Raw genomic sequence first — 21,444 nt, 5'->3', positions numbered from 1 at the left:
ATGAGTGTTATAATACATTGAATATATGCTCACTTGCTCTCAGTAAGCGCACACTGCCGGTCGCTGGAGCAAATATTTGCCTAATGTAACTGTACCTTTAGAAAACGAATTTTTAATTTGTTGTTTTTTTTCGTAAGAATATTACCAATGCCATCAACTATAAGTTTCATTTTGGAAATTTTACATTTGCCTCTTATTATACCCTACACCACATTATAAGTTTGTTTTGCTAAAAATTCATGTAACACCGCGAAATATTCGTCGGAGACCCCCAATGTGGTATACCAATCTTCATATCTCGGCGAGATAAAGCGATTTTGAGATGTGTGTCCGTCCGTCCGTGTGTCCGTCTGTCCATTATAAATTGTAATCAAACTCCAGGCCGCAATTATGGACCGATCGTCACGAAATTTGGTATGGAGGTCGGTTTCACATCAGAATAGATCGCTATTTTAATTGGTGATGATCGTGAAATATTTAGCGGATGAAATGGACCAAAAACATAATTTTTATCCGATTTTGTAGCTGCTCTGTAGGTCGCAATAATAGTCCGACCGCCTCGAAATTTGAAATAAGGTAAGAGTATATGACAAAGTAGAAGCTTGCAATTTGAGATCGTGATCAGATAATATTTAGAGGGTTAAATAGACCAGAACTTTTGTGTGAAAATTGTGAAAATTTTTAATATACAGCTTATATATTTTTTCCAGGAGGAGACATTCCGGGCATGTAAGCTATACTTGGAAGAGGAACGCTTGACCTTTCTATTGATTTCAATAGTGTTGGTTTACATGATAAGATAACAGAGTTACAGCCTAATATACCCAGTTATTTGTTTGTAGTGTTATCATAATCACGCTAGAGTTCGCAATTATAGCTCAATAATCACGAAATTTTGCACTATGTAAGAGTTTAGGTAGAAGAAGTCTAAAATTTTGGATGATGATCTGATATTATTTAGCGGGTGAAATGGACCATTACTTTTGTATAAAAAAATACAAAAAAATATTTTTGGTCTATATTTTATTTCCTAGAGGGCATATGCCGGTAAAGTAGACTACATATGGAAATAGAACTACTGATCTTCCCCCTGATGCAAATTGCAATCACGTGTCTGCTAGATAACGGGCCTACTGCTTAATATATAATGTGTTTTGTGTGGAGAACCACATTTTCCTATTCCCAGTTTTTGCATTATTGCAAATTACAAGGTACCTTAACGTGTTAATTGTCCATTTGGATTTTTATACATACACTGCAGCATGGGTCGCTTTGCCATCTTTTTGCAAAACGGTTCCCCAGGCAGCCAAAATTACATTTTCAACCGTAGAAAATATCCTTCAGTAAGGCTTGCGACATTTTCTGAGTATTTCAGCCATATAAAACTGCTCTACAAGTTGTGTCTTAGGGCACGCCGTTCGGACTCGGAGATAAGCTGTGGGTCCCATATCGTTGAGCGAATATGAATAGGGGTACACTGACTCATTGATATGAGGCAAGACTCCCTTATCCCTTGTAGGATGTTTGTGAAACAATTATTATATTATTATTTAAGCTTGGTGTGATACGGTACCAGAATCCACAAAGTTATTTCTTACAATAAGTTTATTTGTTCCATAAAGAAATTTTGATTTGTGAAAAGCTAATACCCAGTGGTAAAGGTGTAGGGTATTACATGGTCGGCCCCGTCCGACTATAGCCTTTGCTTACTTGTTTTTTATAATTTCACTCATAAGCTACGAATGCTTTGCGGATCTATTTTTCGTTTTTAAGGCACCACGTACAAATCTCAACTTCTTCGACTTAACTTGGCATATTACCGCTGTAAATTGGCAAAACTAATATTGGATAATAAACATTTAATGTGTTTAGAGAATATTTATTTCAATCGCAATCAAATTTGTCGACATAAATTCTTCGATTTTTGTCCGCGTGCGGAACCACAGTGCGATGTGTTTGACAAAACTTTAAACTGCATGCATTTAAACATACATAAATACATATGTACGTGTTTTTGCCAAATTGTATTCCGAGAAATGAATTATTCAGCTTACCTGCAAAGAAAGAAAAAAATTTAATCGTTAGTAAAAGTGTTGAAAATTTATCAAAGTATTTAATATTTTTTTATAAACTGCTAACTAATGAGCAAAGCCACTAAATCTGAAGTCATACTGTTTACTACGTGCACTGTGGAGATGAAAATGCAGAATAGAGGGGCAGAACAACCCAAACCTTTAAGAACTCGGCCACATTAGAAAGCATTTTTAAGTCGCTATCAGCTTTCTGCGACAAGCAGATAAGTTCATTGACATCATTCATTCAAGTCCCTTGCCGGCAGCTCTTGGGGTGCAGATAAAGATAACTTGTTGTCCTCTTACAATGTGATTTTGCCAAACTCTTTTCAGAATATGAAAACATAAACATACCAAAGTACATGTCAAAATTTCACACGACAATTAATTTCTAAGAGCATAAAAATCTTTGGAATTTTTGCTTTTGTTTCTAAAATAAGTCCGTTTCTTAACCCAAATTGTTTAGCTTCATTTTTTGTTTGCTTGGAGATAAATTAGTGTTTGTGTTGAAAATATTCTCACACCCCCGCAAATATTCGCACATTAGGCTGTCACAAGGAAATCATAAAAAAAATATATGGGGGCAGATGGATGGCGGCAAGTTGGTGACAACAACGTGCCGCTGTGGCTAATTTAAATTTATAGCAGTTTTTTTCCAATTTGGGCTAATACAAATGACTATGGTAGCACTTTTTGTCTCGTTTTATTGGAAATTTAATGACATGGTTTATATGAATGAGTTTGACAAGATTTTAAAATTATTTTGAGCAGATTACCGCTGTTGATTGATAAGGAAGGCTGCTGATTAGTAGAATGCTAATGTTTATGAAAATTTTGCAAACAACTCGAATTTACAGTGGAACGCACAAAAGCCATCGTAAAGAGTCTATAAAACATGTAAAATGTGTCATTTTGTTTGATCGACAGAGATATATGTATAATGTTTTCCCAAAACCCAAAAACTATATATATGAAATTTTATGACGATCGGTTAAGGTTAACCCGTGCCACCCGGGCGATCTTTGTTTCCATAGTAATTTGTATGGGGCCAAAGGTGAATTTTCACGAAAATTTGCTAAAAGCCACATTTATGATCCAATCGAATTTAATCCAATGTGGCTAAAAAACGAAGCCTACAATAATGTGTGAATATCGGATCAGATTTCGATATAGCAATATAAGTCCAAAAATAACTAAAATCGGCCTATCGGAGCTATATCAAAATCCGATCCGATGAACTGGTAAAAAATTGTCAACGATTGGACCATAAATGTGGCTTATAGAAAATTTTCGTGAAAATGCAAAGATCGCTCGGGTGGCAGGGGTTAACCGATCGTCATAAAACTTCATATAAAAGGTTTTTGGGTCAAATGGAAAAAAATTAGGTGGTGGGTAGGAGTTCCAATCAAAAATTTGTTTCTTTTTTTGTCTAATGTATATGCCCTCATCCTGTGTAAATTGTCACTTTCATCTACCGACAGTTCGAAAACTGTCAACATTTCCCCAAAAAATTATGTATATAGGGGTTTTCAGAATTGTTTGCCCACCATTTTGAACGTTTTGTATTAATGCCGATTTGGATTAAAGCTCAAAAATTTTGCTTAGGAAGTACCTGAAGGAATGCACCGACATAGTCCATTTTGGAAGTAGATCTTATTTTGGGAAACATTTCTTTTGATAGATATCGTGCCCATCTCTCATTTCAGTTGGACACTGTGTAATTAATTAAATTAATGTAATTAATTTGGAGCTTTATATCCGGAAGCATGGACTTAACCACGAGAAACATAATTTCGCCGTAAACAGGACCACAATGAGTAATTTCAGTAAAAATATCCAAAGGAACGCAAACTGCACTTAAACAAATATGTCGACCTTTTGTGAGGGAGGTTCCCTAAGGAGTGGACCGATATGTACTATCATCGAACTTTATCTAAAATTTCGCATAAATATTACGAAATGCAAAGTTTGTACCAACGCAGTATCCGGGTCGACAGTTATCGTGCGCTCCAGCCAACTAGCCAGACTGAGAGACGGGCATGGCTAAATCGACAACAAACCAAACTATCTGAAACGGATTTCGTCCAAAAATATTTGGGGTCTAAAACCATATACCAAAAACTGCAAATCCTTTCGAAATTGGACTAAAGAATTTGTTGTAGCTGTGAAAATTCTCTAAAAGATTGGCTTTCATAATTTTTTCCTAGGTTGTACTATTTTTGAGATACATGAACCTCGATTATCTGTGAATCGATTATCCGGGAACCTCCATTATCCGTGATAGAAAAGAAATGTTGGAATTTGTTCCGTTTCCTCTATTTTTAGTTATAACTTCATTACCCCCGGCATTAAAAGAACACTTTTCAATTAATTTGATTAAGCAAACAAGAGGTAAACAAACAAAAACGGGAAATTCTCCCGTATTACACAATTTGTGTATTTATAGTATCACAAAAACCATGGGACAAAGTCAATTCAGATGAATCTGATGATGATATTAAGTATCTTTTAAAATTTTGGTGGATTGCCGTAACAAACTTAAAAATAAAATTGCAGATTTTCGTATTAGTGTACGATACTATGCCATTTTTACTTCAAAATATTTTCAAAAACTGCATAAAAGCATTGCATCCATTATCCAGGAAAATCGATTATCCGTAATGCCTCCGGACCCGACCATCCGGATAATCGAGGTCCGACTGTATTTAAGTTTAAGGTGGGAAATTGCAGTCATGACATCGTTTTATAAGGCGGCGAAACAGTCAATCCATTGTCCTAATTTGAACTTCTATATCTCAATAACCTAAAAGCTACGAAGATATAATAAAAGTCAATCTTATAGAAAATTTTCTTATCTATAAAATTTTCTTTAGCCCCATTTCGATAGGACTTGCAGTTTCCAAGAAAAATCGTGAAAACCTAAAAAAAATCCTTCAAAATGTCAACATGAATCGCGATTTATTTAAAAGGCACTCAAGCAGTTTTCCCAGGTGTAAGCATCTTCCATTTAAATTTGTTTCACGAGCACCGTTACATATTTTTCCACAGCATCCCCGAAGGGACAAGGGAGACTTCTCTCATATCAATGAGTGCACGCCGATTCACATTGGCAGAATGATATGGAGATCTACTTTTTATCGCCTAGTCCGAACGGCGTGTGTCTTACGACACCACTTGTAGAGACGTTTTTCATGACTAAAATACTCAGTAAATTTAAGCCAACATTACACAAAGAGAATTTGCCACCTCCGAAAATGTTTTGTTCTGGTCAGGGATTGAACAGCAGACCTTCTGAGTGTAAAGCTGACGTGATTACCACTGCGCCACGGTGGCTCCCTCTTAGACGACCTCCTGTACAATAGAAAATATGTACCGTTTCGTGTGGTCCTCTCCTGAGACCGTTCGACCTCCATAACCGCTGGAAGATGTTGCTACAGAACACATTTGACTTCACAGGAGTTTAGGGCTTACTGGTCTGCCGAAAGGCATTATTTTGGGTGAGGTCCAAATAGGGGGCTGCATTGTTTAGATCTCCTTGTCCTTTCCCCAAGTGGTGCAAGAGATGGACATTGGATTTTAAGGCGACTGCATGTTTCGGGATGGGAAGGAGGTGGTCGAACATCTCGCCGAGTATTTAAGGTTTATGGAGTGTTGGTACTGTCCTTTATTCAACCTTCATTTCCAATATCCTTCTTCTCCTCGTTCTTCCATGACGGGAAGATGGTGGCTTTGGATTTTAGCGATGATAGCTGTAAGTATCTTTCCTTCAAAAATGTAGGAAGTGAGATTGGCATTGATTTTGTCCTCCAGATCTATCGTAACAACTTGTAAAACAGTTGTTAAGTTTTGTTGGCAATGTTGAGTGAAATGAGACAATTGAAGAACTGGCAAGACGTAAGATCTACGCAGACATAACCGTAAGTATTTGGCAAGACGTAACTGGTTGTAATGTATCGAAGTCAATCTGACCGGCAATCTCAGGGCGTAAAACTGCGTCTCTTTCCACTACATAAATCAGAAATCAGAATCGCTGTAGAGGTCATTCAGGGATGCAAAGTTGGTGGTATTCCCATTAATTGTGGTGATTTTTGACGTACAAAACCCACTGTTTAGGAGTTATATCGATGTTTTATTTACAACCGCTACAGTAGCGGCTTTGGCTGTTTAAGGTAGCGGCTGTAGCGCTTTTTACCCAACAAGCATGGGAGTAGGATATTTTATTGAAGAAATGGATAAAAACTTGTATGTGCGATTTTTTAATTTTCTGTCTTTCTGGGTAAAAATTCATTTTAGCTCGGAACAGTTGATATCCCTGGGGTGATTACTGGTTACTGCGACAACAGATCTATGACAAGCAAGTTGGAGAACAACAACATTGAGAATTGAAGGCTATGTAAGACACTGAAACAATCGACCACCTTCTCTGCAGGTGTCCTACACTGTGAATCAAAAGACATAGGCTGTTTGGTATGCATGAGTTGGTATCTTTCTCTTACCCAGCAAAATTTGACGGAAGGGGTTCTTTGCGATGACGTGATTTCATGTCATCTTTTGCATTGGTTCAAAGGAAGTCGTGGAAGATCCGATCTTTTCATTAGGATTTGAACCAATGCAAAGGAAGTCGTGAAAGATCCGATCTTTTCATCAGCATTTGTACCCATTCCATCGATCCAATAGAGATGATGTTTGTGTTTTTATTTACACACCTGTTTATTTTCATTTTGGTATGTTCCAGTACTGCAAAAATCTACTAATTTTTACTATTTTTTCCGATAACATAAAGGAAAAATTGTTATCGTAGTAAAAATAAGCAGATTCTTGCAGTTTCTGGAACAAACCAAAGTTGTTAGAACTGTCGTCGTGATGTTGTCTTACATTTCCTGCATATCAAACAACTAAAACTTCTAAACAATTGGTATTATATGAAGTCCCAACCATCGAGCTAAAAATAGAATCGGACTGCACACATTGCTATTTTAAAAGTTCCCTTGTCTGTTCTAAATCTGACATAGAATGAAATCAATCAAATCTTGCTTCTTGGAATTTGAAAAAAAAAGTCCGAAACGAAAAGGAACAAGAATCTGAAAATAAAGAAGAAACTACTTTTGGAAAGAAACAATTAAAAATAAATTAATTAAGCATAAATGGTATTTTCCATAAAAAGTCTCTCCTCCCCGTTCGTTACTTTTTGTTCTTAGAGATCCCTAAAGCAAGCCGGGTTGTAGATCCCTACATATTTCCGTCACTAAACAAAAGAGTATAAATTACCATAATGTTGTTATAAAATACTAAAATTATAAAATAAAAGTAAACATAAAAAAACATTGTTCCACAACATCCCATACGGGACAAGGGAGACTTCTCTCATATCAATGAGTGCACCCCGATTCATATTTAGCTCAATGACATGGGACCTACTGTTTATCGCCGAGTCCGAACGGCGTGTCATAAGACACCACTTGTGGAGAAGTTTTTCAAGGCTGAAATACTCAGGAAATGTCGCCAACATTACTGAGGGGTATTTTGCCACCGTTGAATAATTGTTTGATGTTGCCTGGCCGGGGAATCGAACCACCGACCTTCTGCGTGCAAGGCGGGCGTGCATACCATTGCACCACGGTGGTAAAGTAATTTACAAAAAAAATACTTAAAGGAGTGCATTTGGAGTCCATGTCGAAATCTGAACTGGTGATGGGAAGATAATTGAAAAAACCTTTTGTAAGATGAAAGAATATCAGTTGCGGAGAACGGAGGAAGTAATCTTTTGCGTTGCAGCGGTGGTGATTACATTGCAATTTTGGATGTAAACTTTTGAGAAACTAAACTGATAAATTAATTGTAGTTATTTCATGAATTCGTTTGAATTAATAAAGAGTTTTGTTTTTCATGAAAACCATATTTCAATACAGCATTTCCATTTTCCAAACAATACATGAAAATTTCATGCCAAGGAGTTGGTGAAAATGACATGCCAAAGCATTGGTTAAAATGACATGTCAAAGCATGGGTGAAAATGACGTGTCAAAGCATTGGTGAAAATGACATGTTAAATCATTGGTGGAAATGACATGCCAAAGCATTGGTGGAAATGACATGTCAACGCATTGGTTAAAATGACATGCTTAGGATCCAGAAAAGAACGTCATCTTTTGGGGTCCACGCTCATATAAAATTCATCGATGAAGATGCTAAAAAGATGACATGCTAGATCACTTGCACCCATGATTGAATGTCATCTTTGGCATCGAACATTTTGCTGGGTATTTATCCTCCATTGATCCTGCAGCCATGTTAACCTACTGCAGAAGCCTGAAATGGCTATGGGGCGGGTCATCATAGACTACGAAAGTACAACTAAATAATGCTTCCCCATCTCTCTGTTATATCTAATCTCCTTCTATCCCTTTCCTGTCTTTCTCCCTTCTCCAACCCCCCTTTCGTATCTTATTTCAGGATGAACACAATGGACCGCTGGTCACCGAGTGAAGTGGCTGTCAACAATTAACGGCAGCTGGGTATCCTATAAACTAACCATTTTCGATTCAATATATACAGTCAACGCCCCCGATTGTACAAGGCCATAAGTTCGATATATTTAAAATGTCTCACGTGAGAATTTTTAGGAAAACATTTATAAATTCCATAGTATGAGTAATAGATAAATTCATTTTCGTCTTCTATAGAAAAAGGCGCATTACTGCATCTGACAATGTTTGGCCAAAACATACAAATACTTTGTCACCACAACATGGATCGTAAAAAAATTACTGAAAATAAAAAAAAATCGCATAAATTTGTATATTTATTTTCTTTGGTGTCTAATTTTTTGTTTTTATGATTTTTTTTCATGTCCGATGTTTTTGTTTATTATTATTTATGGACATAGTATATCATTTTGGCGTTTATTTTTTTTTTTCTTATGGCATGTACTGGGGTTCTGCTGTTGCTGGTGCAGTGTTGTTGTGTTATGGTATCCAAAATAAGCAAAGCATTGTTATTGTCGCTGACATTGAACCAAATTCTTTTCTCCATATTTTTTGTTTGTTGCATGACTTGACTGGTTTTTGGTTTTGTAACCATATCTTCAATACATACTCGAGAGGAGTTTGGTTACAAAAGTAATAATGCAGCAGCATCATGGATGCACAGCATCATTGTTGTTTTCTGCTGTTGTTGATGCAAGAACCAAGCATGGCATCAACGACGATTGTTTGCCATAGAATCAACAACAAATATTGCCTGGGAAGATTTGTAACACACACCACAAATAATATGGAAGTTTTCACTACCAGTAGCTGCTGGTAGTTGGTTTACATTGTTCATGACTTTTAAAGATTGGTTACACTAAAGCACTCAGCTGTGTTAAAGCTGCTGGTTTTCTGCTACCAGAAAAGCTACCTACCATTATTGTTTACGGCGTTCGTTCTATATGGAGATAACTTTACTACTACCTTGTTTGGAATTGAAAAAAAAAACATCATTAAAAGCAAGACAACAGAACACAAACAGCAGCAGCATTCCATATTTAGTAGATTTTCCCACACTACTTGCCTGCCCACCCGTCTGTCTGTCATTCAGTCCGCCAGCACATACAAAATAATCTCAATAATTGTTGTCTGTTTTGGCAGTCGGTCATAACATAGATTCACTGGCTTTGTTTTTTTTTTTCATTTGCTCGTAAACTTGAGACCAACGGCGGACGGACATGGCATGAATGAATTCCATTTAAAGCTGTTCTTTGGGGAGGGCTTTACTCGTTGTTGTTAGTTAGGTGTAAATGGAAAGCTTGATATTACGTAAAAAAAATTTAACGTAATCGTGAAAGCAATGTTGTGAGAAATAAATAACCAAGACAACAATGCCTTCATTTCGTTTTCATTTAGAATGGAATAGCTAATGTTTGTATCTTCTTTGCTAAGCTACAAATATGAATGAGTTGGGCATGACAAACTGCTCTTCAAGTTAAGCATTTTACTTAACAACTGAGTTTATTAGCACATTGCTTCGATATTTTCTGCTAGTATGTTTGCAATAATTCCGAGTTGAAAAACAAACTCAATGAATAATTTTTCTAAAATGTAAGAAATTCTATGGAAAGAATTAGTAGACATGGAACAACAATTTTAAAAGATCTGGACAGAAATGTTAAACTCAACTCTAATGGAAATCCTGTGATTGTGATGCGGTTATATGTACCCAATATAGCCTTGATTAGCATGATGAAAATGTAAAAGAACGGGTGTCCATTAGGGTGGTTTTAAAAATCGATGCATAAACATATCCTGTCTTTATTTCAAAATCACGTGATTATAATTTTTAGTACAAAGGTGGGGCAAAACTTGTGATATTCCTTACAAGATCCACCATTTTATACACTGAAATCATAAAAATACCAGCATTTTTATACCCTCAGCCTTTAGGCTAAGGAGGGTATATACACTTTGACACGATGAAAATGTGCCTCATCGAAATAATGGTTTTAGACCCCAAGTATGTTTGGACGAAATGTGTTTCAGTGTCTGTCCTGCTGGCTGGAGCGCACGATAACTCTCGAACGGATGAACCGATTCGGTTAAAATTTTGGCTTTCGTAATATTTTGCCCAAACTTAGTTTAAGGTCGAAGATGAGCTACATCGGTCCACTCCTTCCGATACCTCCCCCACAAAAGTTCGAAAATGTTCGGAAAGTTTGTGCGCACGATAACTCTTGAAGGGAGCGACCGATTTGGTCCATACTTTGTATAGCGTAAACTTTCTACCAGAGTAATATGAGGTTCCAATATGGTCTCAATAGGTCCACTCCTTCGGGTACCTCCCACACAAATTTTCGGAAAAGTTGAGTTTAGGGCCATCTCTCGAATCGCTTTGATTTTTGTTTTAGCAACTTGTATTCACTGCATTTCATACGACGGTTTCATCAGGGGCAAGTCCATACGTCCTGAGAAAATATCATGAAATTTGCAAAAAAAAAAAAACCCCTATGACACCGTGTGAGGTGGTTGGAGCGAAAGATAACTCTCAAACGGATCTGCCGATTCGGTCCAAAATATGTCCTTAGTAATATTTTGTCCAAACATATTTTAAGTTTGAACATAACTCATATCGGTCCACTCCTTCAGGTACCTCCCCCACAAAATTTCAAACATGTTCGGAAAAATTGTTCGTACGGTAACTCTTGAAGGGAGTGGCCGAATTGGTCTATACTTTACACATCCTAATATATCTACCTGATATAGATCAGGTTGAAATATGGGCTATATTTGTCCACTCCATCCGTTACCGCCCACACAAAATTTCGGATAAGTTCACTTTAAGACCTGATATCGAATCACTTTGATTTTTGTTCAAGCAACTTGCATTCGCTGCCTCAATTACGATGGCAAAAGTTTTTTTTAGTGGCAAGACCATACTTATTGAGCGAACAGCCCGAAGAGTGTAAAACCCCCCTATGGCACCATATGTTATGGCTGGAGATCCACTTCCATAACGGTCAATGTCGATCCATTCCTTTTAGTATTTCCTCCGCAAAACTGTTGATCTTTAATCCTAATTAACATTTTCGTCGGTTCAAACGGCCAACATTTTTAAAACACCCTAAATACAGTCGAAATCGCTTATAACGTCGGTCAAGGGACGACCAAAATCGGACGCTATAAACGATAGTCGTTATAAACGATACTTATAAAAGAGGTGAAATTAAATTATGTATAGTGACTTTTGAGTATAAATGCGTTGTTTTATTACTTTTTCATCTTTTTCATCTATATATGAATGACTTGACAAAATAATAAAGAATAACGATATTAAATACATTCATCAGCAGATATTTTACGTAAATATAGGATATGGTTCACTTTAAAATAGTATGTTATTTTAGTTTTGGCTTTTGAATTCCAACGAAAGCTTTAAATTTATGTCAGATCTGAGTTTTGAAAGGTCCTTTAAAAACATATTATTAAATAAATTTTTGACATTGGGTGGCAAAAATTTTAGCTTCACTGACTTGAGAGCGCCTCCATGTGAGTCGTAATTCAGTTGTCCAACCCATATACATATATTCATACAACAATATATTGAGAGACATTTTTCTTCTTCGTATGGTTCGACGTTATAACCGATAGCAAAATTCAAATATTTCACAAAAAACCGACGTTACAACCGATTTGACGTTATAAGCGACGACGTTATAAGCGGTATTTATTTGTGTGGAATATAAAGGGCAGAAATTCGGGACTTTTGGATTTCGACGTTATACGCGATATGACGTTATAAACGACGACGTTATAAGCGATTTCGACTGTACATTCGTATTTTGGGAAAAATTTGTTTCAATATACACAGGCTGAGGGTATATCTCTGTCGGCAAAGCCGACTGATACTTTTTTACTTGTTCAATCGGTTTTTAGTTTTTCCTTATTTTTGCTGGAAGTTTAGCCAGTTCCATTCAAATTATAACTATTGTTACGATATTGCGGTATATTCGAGGTCCGTATTGGGTATTATCTTTATTTCTGGGCCCCTTCCCGGGGTCTAAATTGCAATAAGTGGCGCCGAATTTATTCTGGAAAATAATGCTAGATAGGATAACTAACTTTTTTCTAAAATTTTAATGGTCGAATTACAATTTTTTTAAGAAATATTCTTTTTAACTTTGGTTAGCTCTATTATTTTTCACACCTCCTTATAGGCCCAATCATATCACTACCCCAAATTGGACAAATATTGATTGAATTTTATTTATGGGATACTATTTTATTATAAAAATGCTAAGTCCGCCAAAACACACTGCGCGGTAGTGTTTTTAGAAACGTTTAATGCATTGTAACTACTGTGGCTCTATTATTTTGCACACCAGTGTATGGTGCATTTAGTCGGCAACTAGTTAGTGTAACAATACGGTCTGGCTTTTAATACAAATGTTTATAAGATGGATGAGGATACTGCTGCTAACATTCACTTTTAAGAAACTTGAAAAAAATAACTCTTTGTACATAAGCTGTAACTCGATGAGCTTTGACATGAGTGTAGCCAGGCTTTGGCTACAGGAGGGTAACGTCTAGATAGAAAGGGGTCTGTAAAAAATCCTTTAAACCACAGACACTCTCTTTAATTATGTAAGAGAAATTGACCGAGTATTCGATGATTAAGCCAAAGAAACCAAAAGCAACCCCACGGCGGCGGGTTTTTCGATAGCGGATTGACCCGGAATCAAACAACACCCGTGTTCCGGCAAACGGCTGCAACCTCAGTGCAGGGACGTATCCAGGTGTGGCACAGATTATCCCCCTCCCTCCTTATTTCATAAAATTTTTGAACATTTTGCTTCCAACAATTCATATTTGGTCTAGTTTAGCCGAGTTGGAATTGCGGAATGTATAGATCCCACCCATAAATAGCTGTACTCCAAGTTATAGGTCCCGCTTTTTGAAGGTCATAACCGCCTGGCCTTAGGGAACTTTAATGATCATCATGACTTATGGCATTCTCTCCCGGAAACGACCAGAGTGGTCAGCACGACTGGCTGAGTAGATTGATAGCTCTACATTTTGCACATTCAATGGGGACGCCCCGACGAATTAGCGGAGAGTGTCCAGTTCGCCACACATGGCCATCGTGTCACCTGGTCTGATAAATTATGTCACATGACAACCCATCGTTTCTCTTGGATCAGACTCCATATCTCCCATAATTGTCCCCATGAGCAGACCGACCGAGTTTAAGAGTTCAATAATCACCGCTTCAGACATCTGCCCAAACCATCCGATGTTCGGGTAGCAGAAAGGATGTTCCGAGACATCATCACTGCTGGAACCGCTCAATATATGCCTCCTGATCAAATATCCGAAGTGAGACCAAACTTCTCAGAGGCGACGGGATTAGCAAATGAGCGTGCTAAGCTTCGTCGAGTCAACCCCAGTGACCCCGAATCTGACACTGAAAGTTAACAACAGGAGCATAAGCGAAACAAGTGGTCAAATTATCTGAAGAGTTGTAACATAAGTCGACGGAATAAATATATTATTGTCAACGGTTTAGACACTCTCGAACCCTGGGAAGAAGGACGTTGGTGACTGATCCGCAAGTTATTTCAATCGATAGTTTGTCGAATTTGACAGATATGGCGTGTTTGCTGCATCAAATACCTCAAATTTGACGAAAATATATATGGAAGCTATATCCACATCTGAACCGATTTCTGCTTAAAAAAAGTTTATGGACTGTTCCCGTATCACCTTGTCACATATTCTGGTGGTAGCCCTTGGGGTCCTGATTACAACGATATACATTTTGTGTTGCGGAAGTCCATACTGAATTCAGTCACACAATCCAAATTTCATGGAAATCGATTAAGTGAAATCGTCCGCAAATATATTTAGGAGCTATATCCAAATCTGAACCGATTTTCACCAAAAGCAATAACGTTCTTCCTACGGTTAAAAAAGTGATATGTGCTCTTCAATTTTCAGCTGTATCTGACAATAAATGCGGACTGTACGTCGCGAACGTACGGACGGACATGCTTAAATCGACTCTGAAAGTGATTATATTCAGTCACACAATCCAAATTTCATCGAAATCGATTAAGTGAAATCGGCCGCAAATATATTTAGGAGCTATATCCAAATCTGAACCGATTTTCACCAAAAGCAATATCGTTCTTCCTATGGTTAAAAAAAGTGATATGTGGCCTGTACGTCGCGAACGTACGGACGGACATGCTTAAATCGACTCAGAATGTGATTATATTTAGGTATATCCCAAAAGCAGTGGACCACAAGGTCTCCGAGTGGAGTGGCTGTCTATATGACAGCTGCGCGTCCTTTAACCTAACCTAACGCAAAAAGGAACTATGGAACATTCAAACTATGTTACATACAAAAGCACAAATACCACAGTGTGGTGTAGGGTATAAACACTGTTACAACAACAACTGTAACAAAATTTCTTTTCCCGAAAAGACCAAGCTTGGAGGAGATTTATCTAAACCTGGCCATTGTCTCGGCAGCTATCAAAAAACCGATTCAAAACACTGTTAAGATGCCAAACCCGGCTTGGGATTTTTTGTATTTTTACTATATTTTTTGCATTTGCAACATTTTCGTAATAAGGGCATCGATATCTAGGTATCTATGGTACATTTTTCAGATTAACCGACAATTATAGCTAAACTAAGAATTAGAGTGCAAGCATTAACTTGGGATAAATTTATTGGTCGTCCATAATGGGGCCCCTTCGGCTTAACTCTATAATATAATAATAATTGTTCCACAAACATCCCATAAGGGACAAGGGAGACTTCTCTCATATCAATGAGTGCACCCCGATTCATATTAGCTCAATGAAATGGGACCTACAGTTTATCGCCGAGTCCGAACGGCGTGTCTAAGACACCACTTTTGTAGAGAAGTTTTACATGGCTGAAATACTTCGGCTTAACTCTAGTTTAGTAAAAACTCTCCGATTTTTTTGAAATTTTTTCCAGAGCTAGATATTGTTGCGCTGATCACGGGAATGCATAATTTTCTTGGGGGACGGACCCGGTTATTGGACCCGATTGCTACATTTTAAAGCTTATGGAAATACCTATCCAACAAGTGGTCATGATGTGGTTATTTTCAGGGGGTCAGGTGATATAACCCAAAAACGGATTTTTGGACCCGGTTTTTTCCATAAAACCCTCCAAAAATTCGAAGATGGGCCCATTATGGGGTGCCATTTAATGTAGCTCACACTTTAACCTTTCCAAAATGGTGCTATATGTTGTAATACCTTCTCTGGATCCAGAGATATGGCTCTTAGAAGTGGCTAATTATAGAAAAAATTATAATTTAAAAGAAAATTTTGTTCCCGTTCCCGAAATTTGCACCTGTCCATAGGAGAAAGTCTTAAATCCCCGGCCGAAGGTCGGAAAATTATATATCGTTGTAATCAGGGACCCAAGGGCTACCTATGGTAAAAACTTCGGACCGATAGGAGAGGTGCCCCTAAACGACACTTGTTCCCAATATCTACCTCTGGAAAATTTTTCAAAAAAATCGGAGAGTTTTTACTAAACTAGAGTTGTTCCCATTCTTCTTATTAGTAAAGAGACAAAACATCCAATTGGAATTAATTTCTACGAAAAAAAAGAAACCCTTTTTCAATTTGAAAAAGAAACCATCAAAAGGTTAATGCACCTCTCAAACAAGAGCAAAATATGACACGAAGAAAAAATGCGGCCATCTTCATCTTTTTGCATGAATTGTTGCTGTTGTTGGTGCAGATGCCACTGTCATTGTTTTTGTTGTTGTTACTTTCGTTTGTTCGTCAAAAAAATGCAACACTGCTATTCCTGTCCCTAATTCTGCTGGCGCAGGCGCACAAATAAGAACAACACCACAGATGAAGTCAAATAATACATATTGAAAGAAGAAAGCAACAAAAACATTATGATGATGAGAAATGAAACATTATTTGCACAAGAAATAAATAACTTTAATAACATTACAAAAACCCAAAAGCACTTTAAGATTTGATAAAAATTAAGCGGTAGGGAAACAGCAATACAATAATAAATGGCGCAAACACATCTCACACACACATTCTTATAAAGACGACGCACCTCCATATAGATGTATGTATGTAAATAAAACGAAACCAAAAAATATACACAACATAAACCACAAAATAAAATAAAAATCACTCAACCATAAAACCAATAGCATTTTTTGACGGTACCGTTGTACTGCAACCGCTGAAAGGCAGAGCGAGCACAAAGGGCAACAAGAAATGAACAAGAATTCTTGAAATATGGGAGCAAGTTGAGTTTAAGCATTAAGGTCGGATAAAATTATAATTTTTTCTATATAGCCGGCCTTCGGCCGGGGATTTAATACTTTCTGCTATGGACAGGAGCCAATCTAGGGAACGGGAACAACATTTTCTTTTAAATTAAAAATTTTCTCTAAGTAACCGACATTTAACAAGGGAATTTTCGGAACTTCGGAGGCCCATATCTCGGGAAGTATGGACTTCCGCAATAAATGTTGTATATATTTGTGATCAGGGTGACGAGACCTACCTGTGACAAAAATTTGGTCCCGATCCGAGCTTAATGAAAACATTCAACTTATGCCGAAATATGTAATAATATAAAGAAATTAGCATTGCAAACTCATAATTTCGTTATATGTTATATACACACACGAACTCACACATATATTCACATGCGGACATTAAATATTTGCAAAAAGTACTTTGTTCACAAACAAAACCACAAATATTTTTGCACATTTCTGCCGCCCGCCCCTTTTGCATATCAAAAATCAACGGCTCCATACTAATTATCGATGTTTTCCAATGATGACTTGACCACTTTTTCATTTTCCTTCTCATCTGTACTCACCTTGTTTTATTTTCCGCGTCTATAAAAAATCGAAAGGAATTTAGTGGCTTCTATTCTTTCTGGTTGGCTTTGTTACTTTACTTTTGTTTGTAGTTGATATTTTTGCCACTCAAAAAACTATATTTTTTTCACTTCTGTCACTATTATTGTGAACAACGTTTTGTTTTCTATATTCTATTTGTTTCTTATTTGCAAAAAAATCACGAATTTTCAATTTTCTAATTTTCTTCTTTATTTTAGCGTTTATGCGAGACGACTTCACGATTTGCGTTTATGCGAGCGTAGGGATAGGTAAGTCGACTATCGAATAATCGACTTTTTGTATTCAAAAGTCGGAAAGTCGAAGTCGATTATTGACTGTAGGGAAAATCGCTAAATCGATTATCTTGTGATCGACTTTGGCGGTTTTAATGGCCTGTTCACACGAGGGTTTGAATTAGGTTGTTCGCCTGTCAACCGACGTACACTAATTAACATGATTCCACGACACCATTCGTAATTCACAGTAAAATTCTTTCTTTCTTTTATATCTTTCTTTCCCTCTCACTTTTTATTACCTGATTTTTAAATTTTACAGCAGTAGTGCGATTCTGTTACTAGCATGGTGGAATAGTAAGTGGTCTGTTCCAGTACTGCAAGAATCTACTAATTTTTACAATTTTTTTCCGATAACATAAAGAAAGGAGTGGTACATGGCCCGATCAATCGTCGATTGCTTTGCTTGCTTCCCCAAATGTCAAATTATAAAGCAATGCCAGAGACTCTTTGCAAATCCGCCTGCGTTCTCCTTTAGAAGGCTCTGGCATTCCTTTATAATTTGACATTTGGGAAGCAAGCAAAGCAAGCGACGATTGATTCTGTTCTGGCCTTGACACCTTCTTATTCCGCCATGGTAACTAGTTAAAGCGGGGTACACACGATCAGTTTTGACTGTCGATCTTTCGGAAATATCGATAAATGTCAAACTGTCCAGCAACCACAAAATATTTTGTGGCAATGTGGATACGTAGGTAAGTAAAGGAACACAGCTTTTATGTTTGTCAAAGTCCATACCACTTTTAGTTTTTGCGTTCACACTAGCATACCATTTCATATGACCACAAAATTTAAATCACGCAAATAACACAATTTATATTGTTAAAAACTTTAATAGCACTCACATTTTCGTTTTCTTTACATATTTCCTTCCTTTTTTGGTAAAATTGTTTTCTTCTAACAATTAATTTCTCAACCGCATACGAAAATACATGGCGGAATAGAGAGCGTTCCCTAAATGAAAAATGTACATATGAGTTGCCACATCATTTTGATAGATGAAAATTTTCATAGTGGTTACACTATAGCTGTGTTCCAGAACTAAAAAGTTTTTAGAATTTTTACGACTTTTACACATTTTACTCGAAAAAGCGTTCCCGTACACAAAAAAGTTGTAAAATGTTAATTTCTCTTTAAACAAAAATGGCGCTGAATGACGCTCTCTTTAAAAACTTTTTACTCGACAAATTTGAGCGTGTAAAAAATAGTAACATGGATGTCGGCGTCTGATTGGCTGGTATGCCGACTTTGACATTTGTTCCAGCTTTTTTGATGTTTTTTCCATTTTTGCGTTCCCGAACTTTTTGAAAAAACTTTTGTGTGACAACAATTTTTCTCTCTTTTACGAGTTTTACTATTAAAAAGTACGGGAACAAAGCTTATGTGTACAACATTCACAGGTAGCAAATTTGACATCTCATATGACTATGAATGTCAGATATTGTAGATATTTGGTCTTTTCCAGAACTCCAAGAATCTACTAATTTTTACTATTATTTCCGATAACATAAAGGAAAAAATGTTATCGTAGTAAAAAATAGTAGCTTCTTGCAGGTTCTGGAACAGAGCAATTGTAAACACCCCTTAAACCCACCTGATTGTTATGTTTGTTGTCAAAAACATTATTGTGATCAGCGTTGTCAGTATTGGGGATTTTTCCCCAAATTGGGGAATTTTTTTCTGAAATGGGGAAAAATAATTCGACTTGGGGAATTGCGGATTTTTTGGGGAAATCTGAAAAATATTTGGGGATTTTTGGGGAAATTATTTTTCATATTATCTGAAATAATTATTCAAAACGCACACATAACATGCGTCATGTTTGGTATAATTTATAACAGATTTGAAGTGCTATCATGCGGTTCGGCAATTGATCGTGTACTAGAACAATGGGTTGAATTAAAATACAATTTTTTCATAATTTCAACTGCTTAACTGCCAAATGATTTCTGAATTAATAAGCAATGATGAAATTAAACTTTATGTAACATTCATGGCTCCAATTATAAAAGAGAATTATATGGTTAATCTAAGTTTTCAAAGCGATAAAATGGGCCTGGGAACAGCTTCTAATAAATGGCACTCGAATTTTGAAACCATCTATAACTGTCACGATAAAGCGGGCAACACACAGTTTTGCTCAAATAATCGGTTACCATTGGGAACCATAGACCTACGCTTTACTTAAAAAAAAAAAAACAATTGAATGCTTGAATGAGTCAAAAATTATTAATGTTAAAAATACCTGTGCCGAATATCTTAAAAGCTTGTTAATACAAATACTGAAACGTATGCATTTTTTTAAACTTACAAGCATTTTCCCCCAATGTTTGCTGCAATTCATTGGGTCAACCCAATTTTAGTTCTATAAGAACCAAGGGGATCCAAAAGACGAATTTAGGCCGTAGTCTTCTTTTGCTGTCAAAATTTTTTGTTCGAAATATGCACAAAATGTAGAAGAAAACGGTAAAATATGCTTAAGCTAGGGTCACACTAGGCAAATATTTGATCCAGCGAGTGTGTGTTTACTGCATAGATGGGCTTTCACGCACGCCAGCGTTGCTGTGGTTTGTTTCTCTTTTTCGTTGTTACAACATAAATAAACATTTACATGTTGTTTAGTTATTTTATTATTTATAAAATAGTTTTTTGTAATTGTTTAGATGTCGTCTGTGTGTTAAAAATATTAAAAAAGTAAAAAAATTCTAACAAAAACGCTGTTATATTTTTCCCTTAAAACATATTTAAGAGTAATTTTGACCATCTATGGTTTACTGAGAGCAAGTGAACATAAATTTCATTGCATTTGTTATGCTCATTTGCTCTCAGTAAGCGCACACTGCCGGTCGCTAGAGCAAATATTTGCCTAATGTGACCCAATCTTTAGAAATATGTTTTGACCGCAAATAAAGACATCAGTTGGAATTATTGTATCACCTTCTTTCTTGCACCATGATAAGAACCTTTTTACACATTTTGGCGTTATATTTTCTTATATAAAGATGCAGCAGTGTTAACTCCTTTTCAAGAAATTACAAATAATGGATTTGTAGAAAGAGTTTTTTCTATTATGAACTCTATTAAAAGTATAAGAATAAGTACTTTACGAATGTGAAACCAAATTAATTGAATTTCAATGAATGAAGTATTATTTAGTACAAACATTTTGTTGACGTTTTCCAATTTTTAACTCACTTATGTAAAATAAAATGCATGAATTGAATTTCAATAGCAAAATAAAACTACTTTTGATTTTTTTGTAATTTGCTCTGTTCCAGAACCTGCAAGAAGCTCCTATTTTTACTACGATAACATTTTTTCCTTTATGTTATAGAAAAAAATAGTAAAAAATAGTAGATTCTTGAAATGAATTTCAGTAGTAAAATAAAAAAAAACTACTTTTGATTTTTTTAATAATTATTGAAAAAAAAAAAAAAATATTTGGGGATTTTTTTGGGGAAATTCAATAAAATCTGGGGAATTTTGGGGAAACATTTTGGAGAACTTGGGGAAAAGAGGCTGAAAAATACTGGCAACGCTGATTGTGATTTAAAACACAAAGAAACTCAAATCACATTAATATAAATGCTCTGTTCCAGAACTGCAAGAATCTACTAATTTTTACAGTCTGTTTCTGTATGTCGAAAGAAGAATGTGTGCGAATGAAACACG

General features: G+C 36.3%; 1 protein-coding gene across 2 annotated transcripts in view; it reads right to left on the bottom strand.

The window, feature by feature from the left end:
* Positions 1 to 17,781, bottom strand: part of HnRNP-K (Heterogeneous nuclear ribonucleoprotein K) — a 190,070-nt gene extending 172,289 nt beyond the window's left edge. Inside the window, exon 1 of one of the 2 annotated variants that reach the window (XM_073991383.1) lies at positions 17,458 to 17,781. The gene's annotated coding sequence lies outside the window, so the exon portion shown is untranslated. The remainder of the gene's footprint in view (positions 1 to 17,457) is intronic. The other variant, XM_073991388.1, reaches the window with a different exon arrangement.
* Positions 17,782 to 21,444: the final 3,663 nt, after the last annotated feature.

Source organism: Musca autumnalis, unplaced genomic scaffold, assembly GCF_047663935.1.
Source record: "Musca autumnalis isolate F117 unplaced genomic scaffold, ASM4766393v1 scaffold_5, whole genome shotgun sequence".
In the NCBI taxonomy this organism is placed as follows: domain Eukaryota; kingdom Metazoa; phylum Arthropoda; class Insecta; order Diptera; family Muscidae; genus Musca; species Musca autumnalis.
Note: the sequence above shows the minus strand (reverse complement) of the source record. Positions and strands in the feature narration are given on the sequence as shown.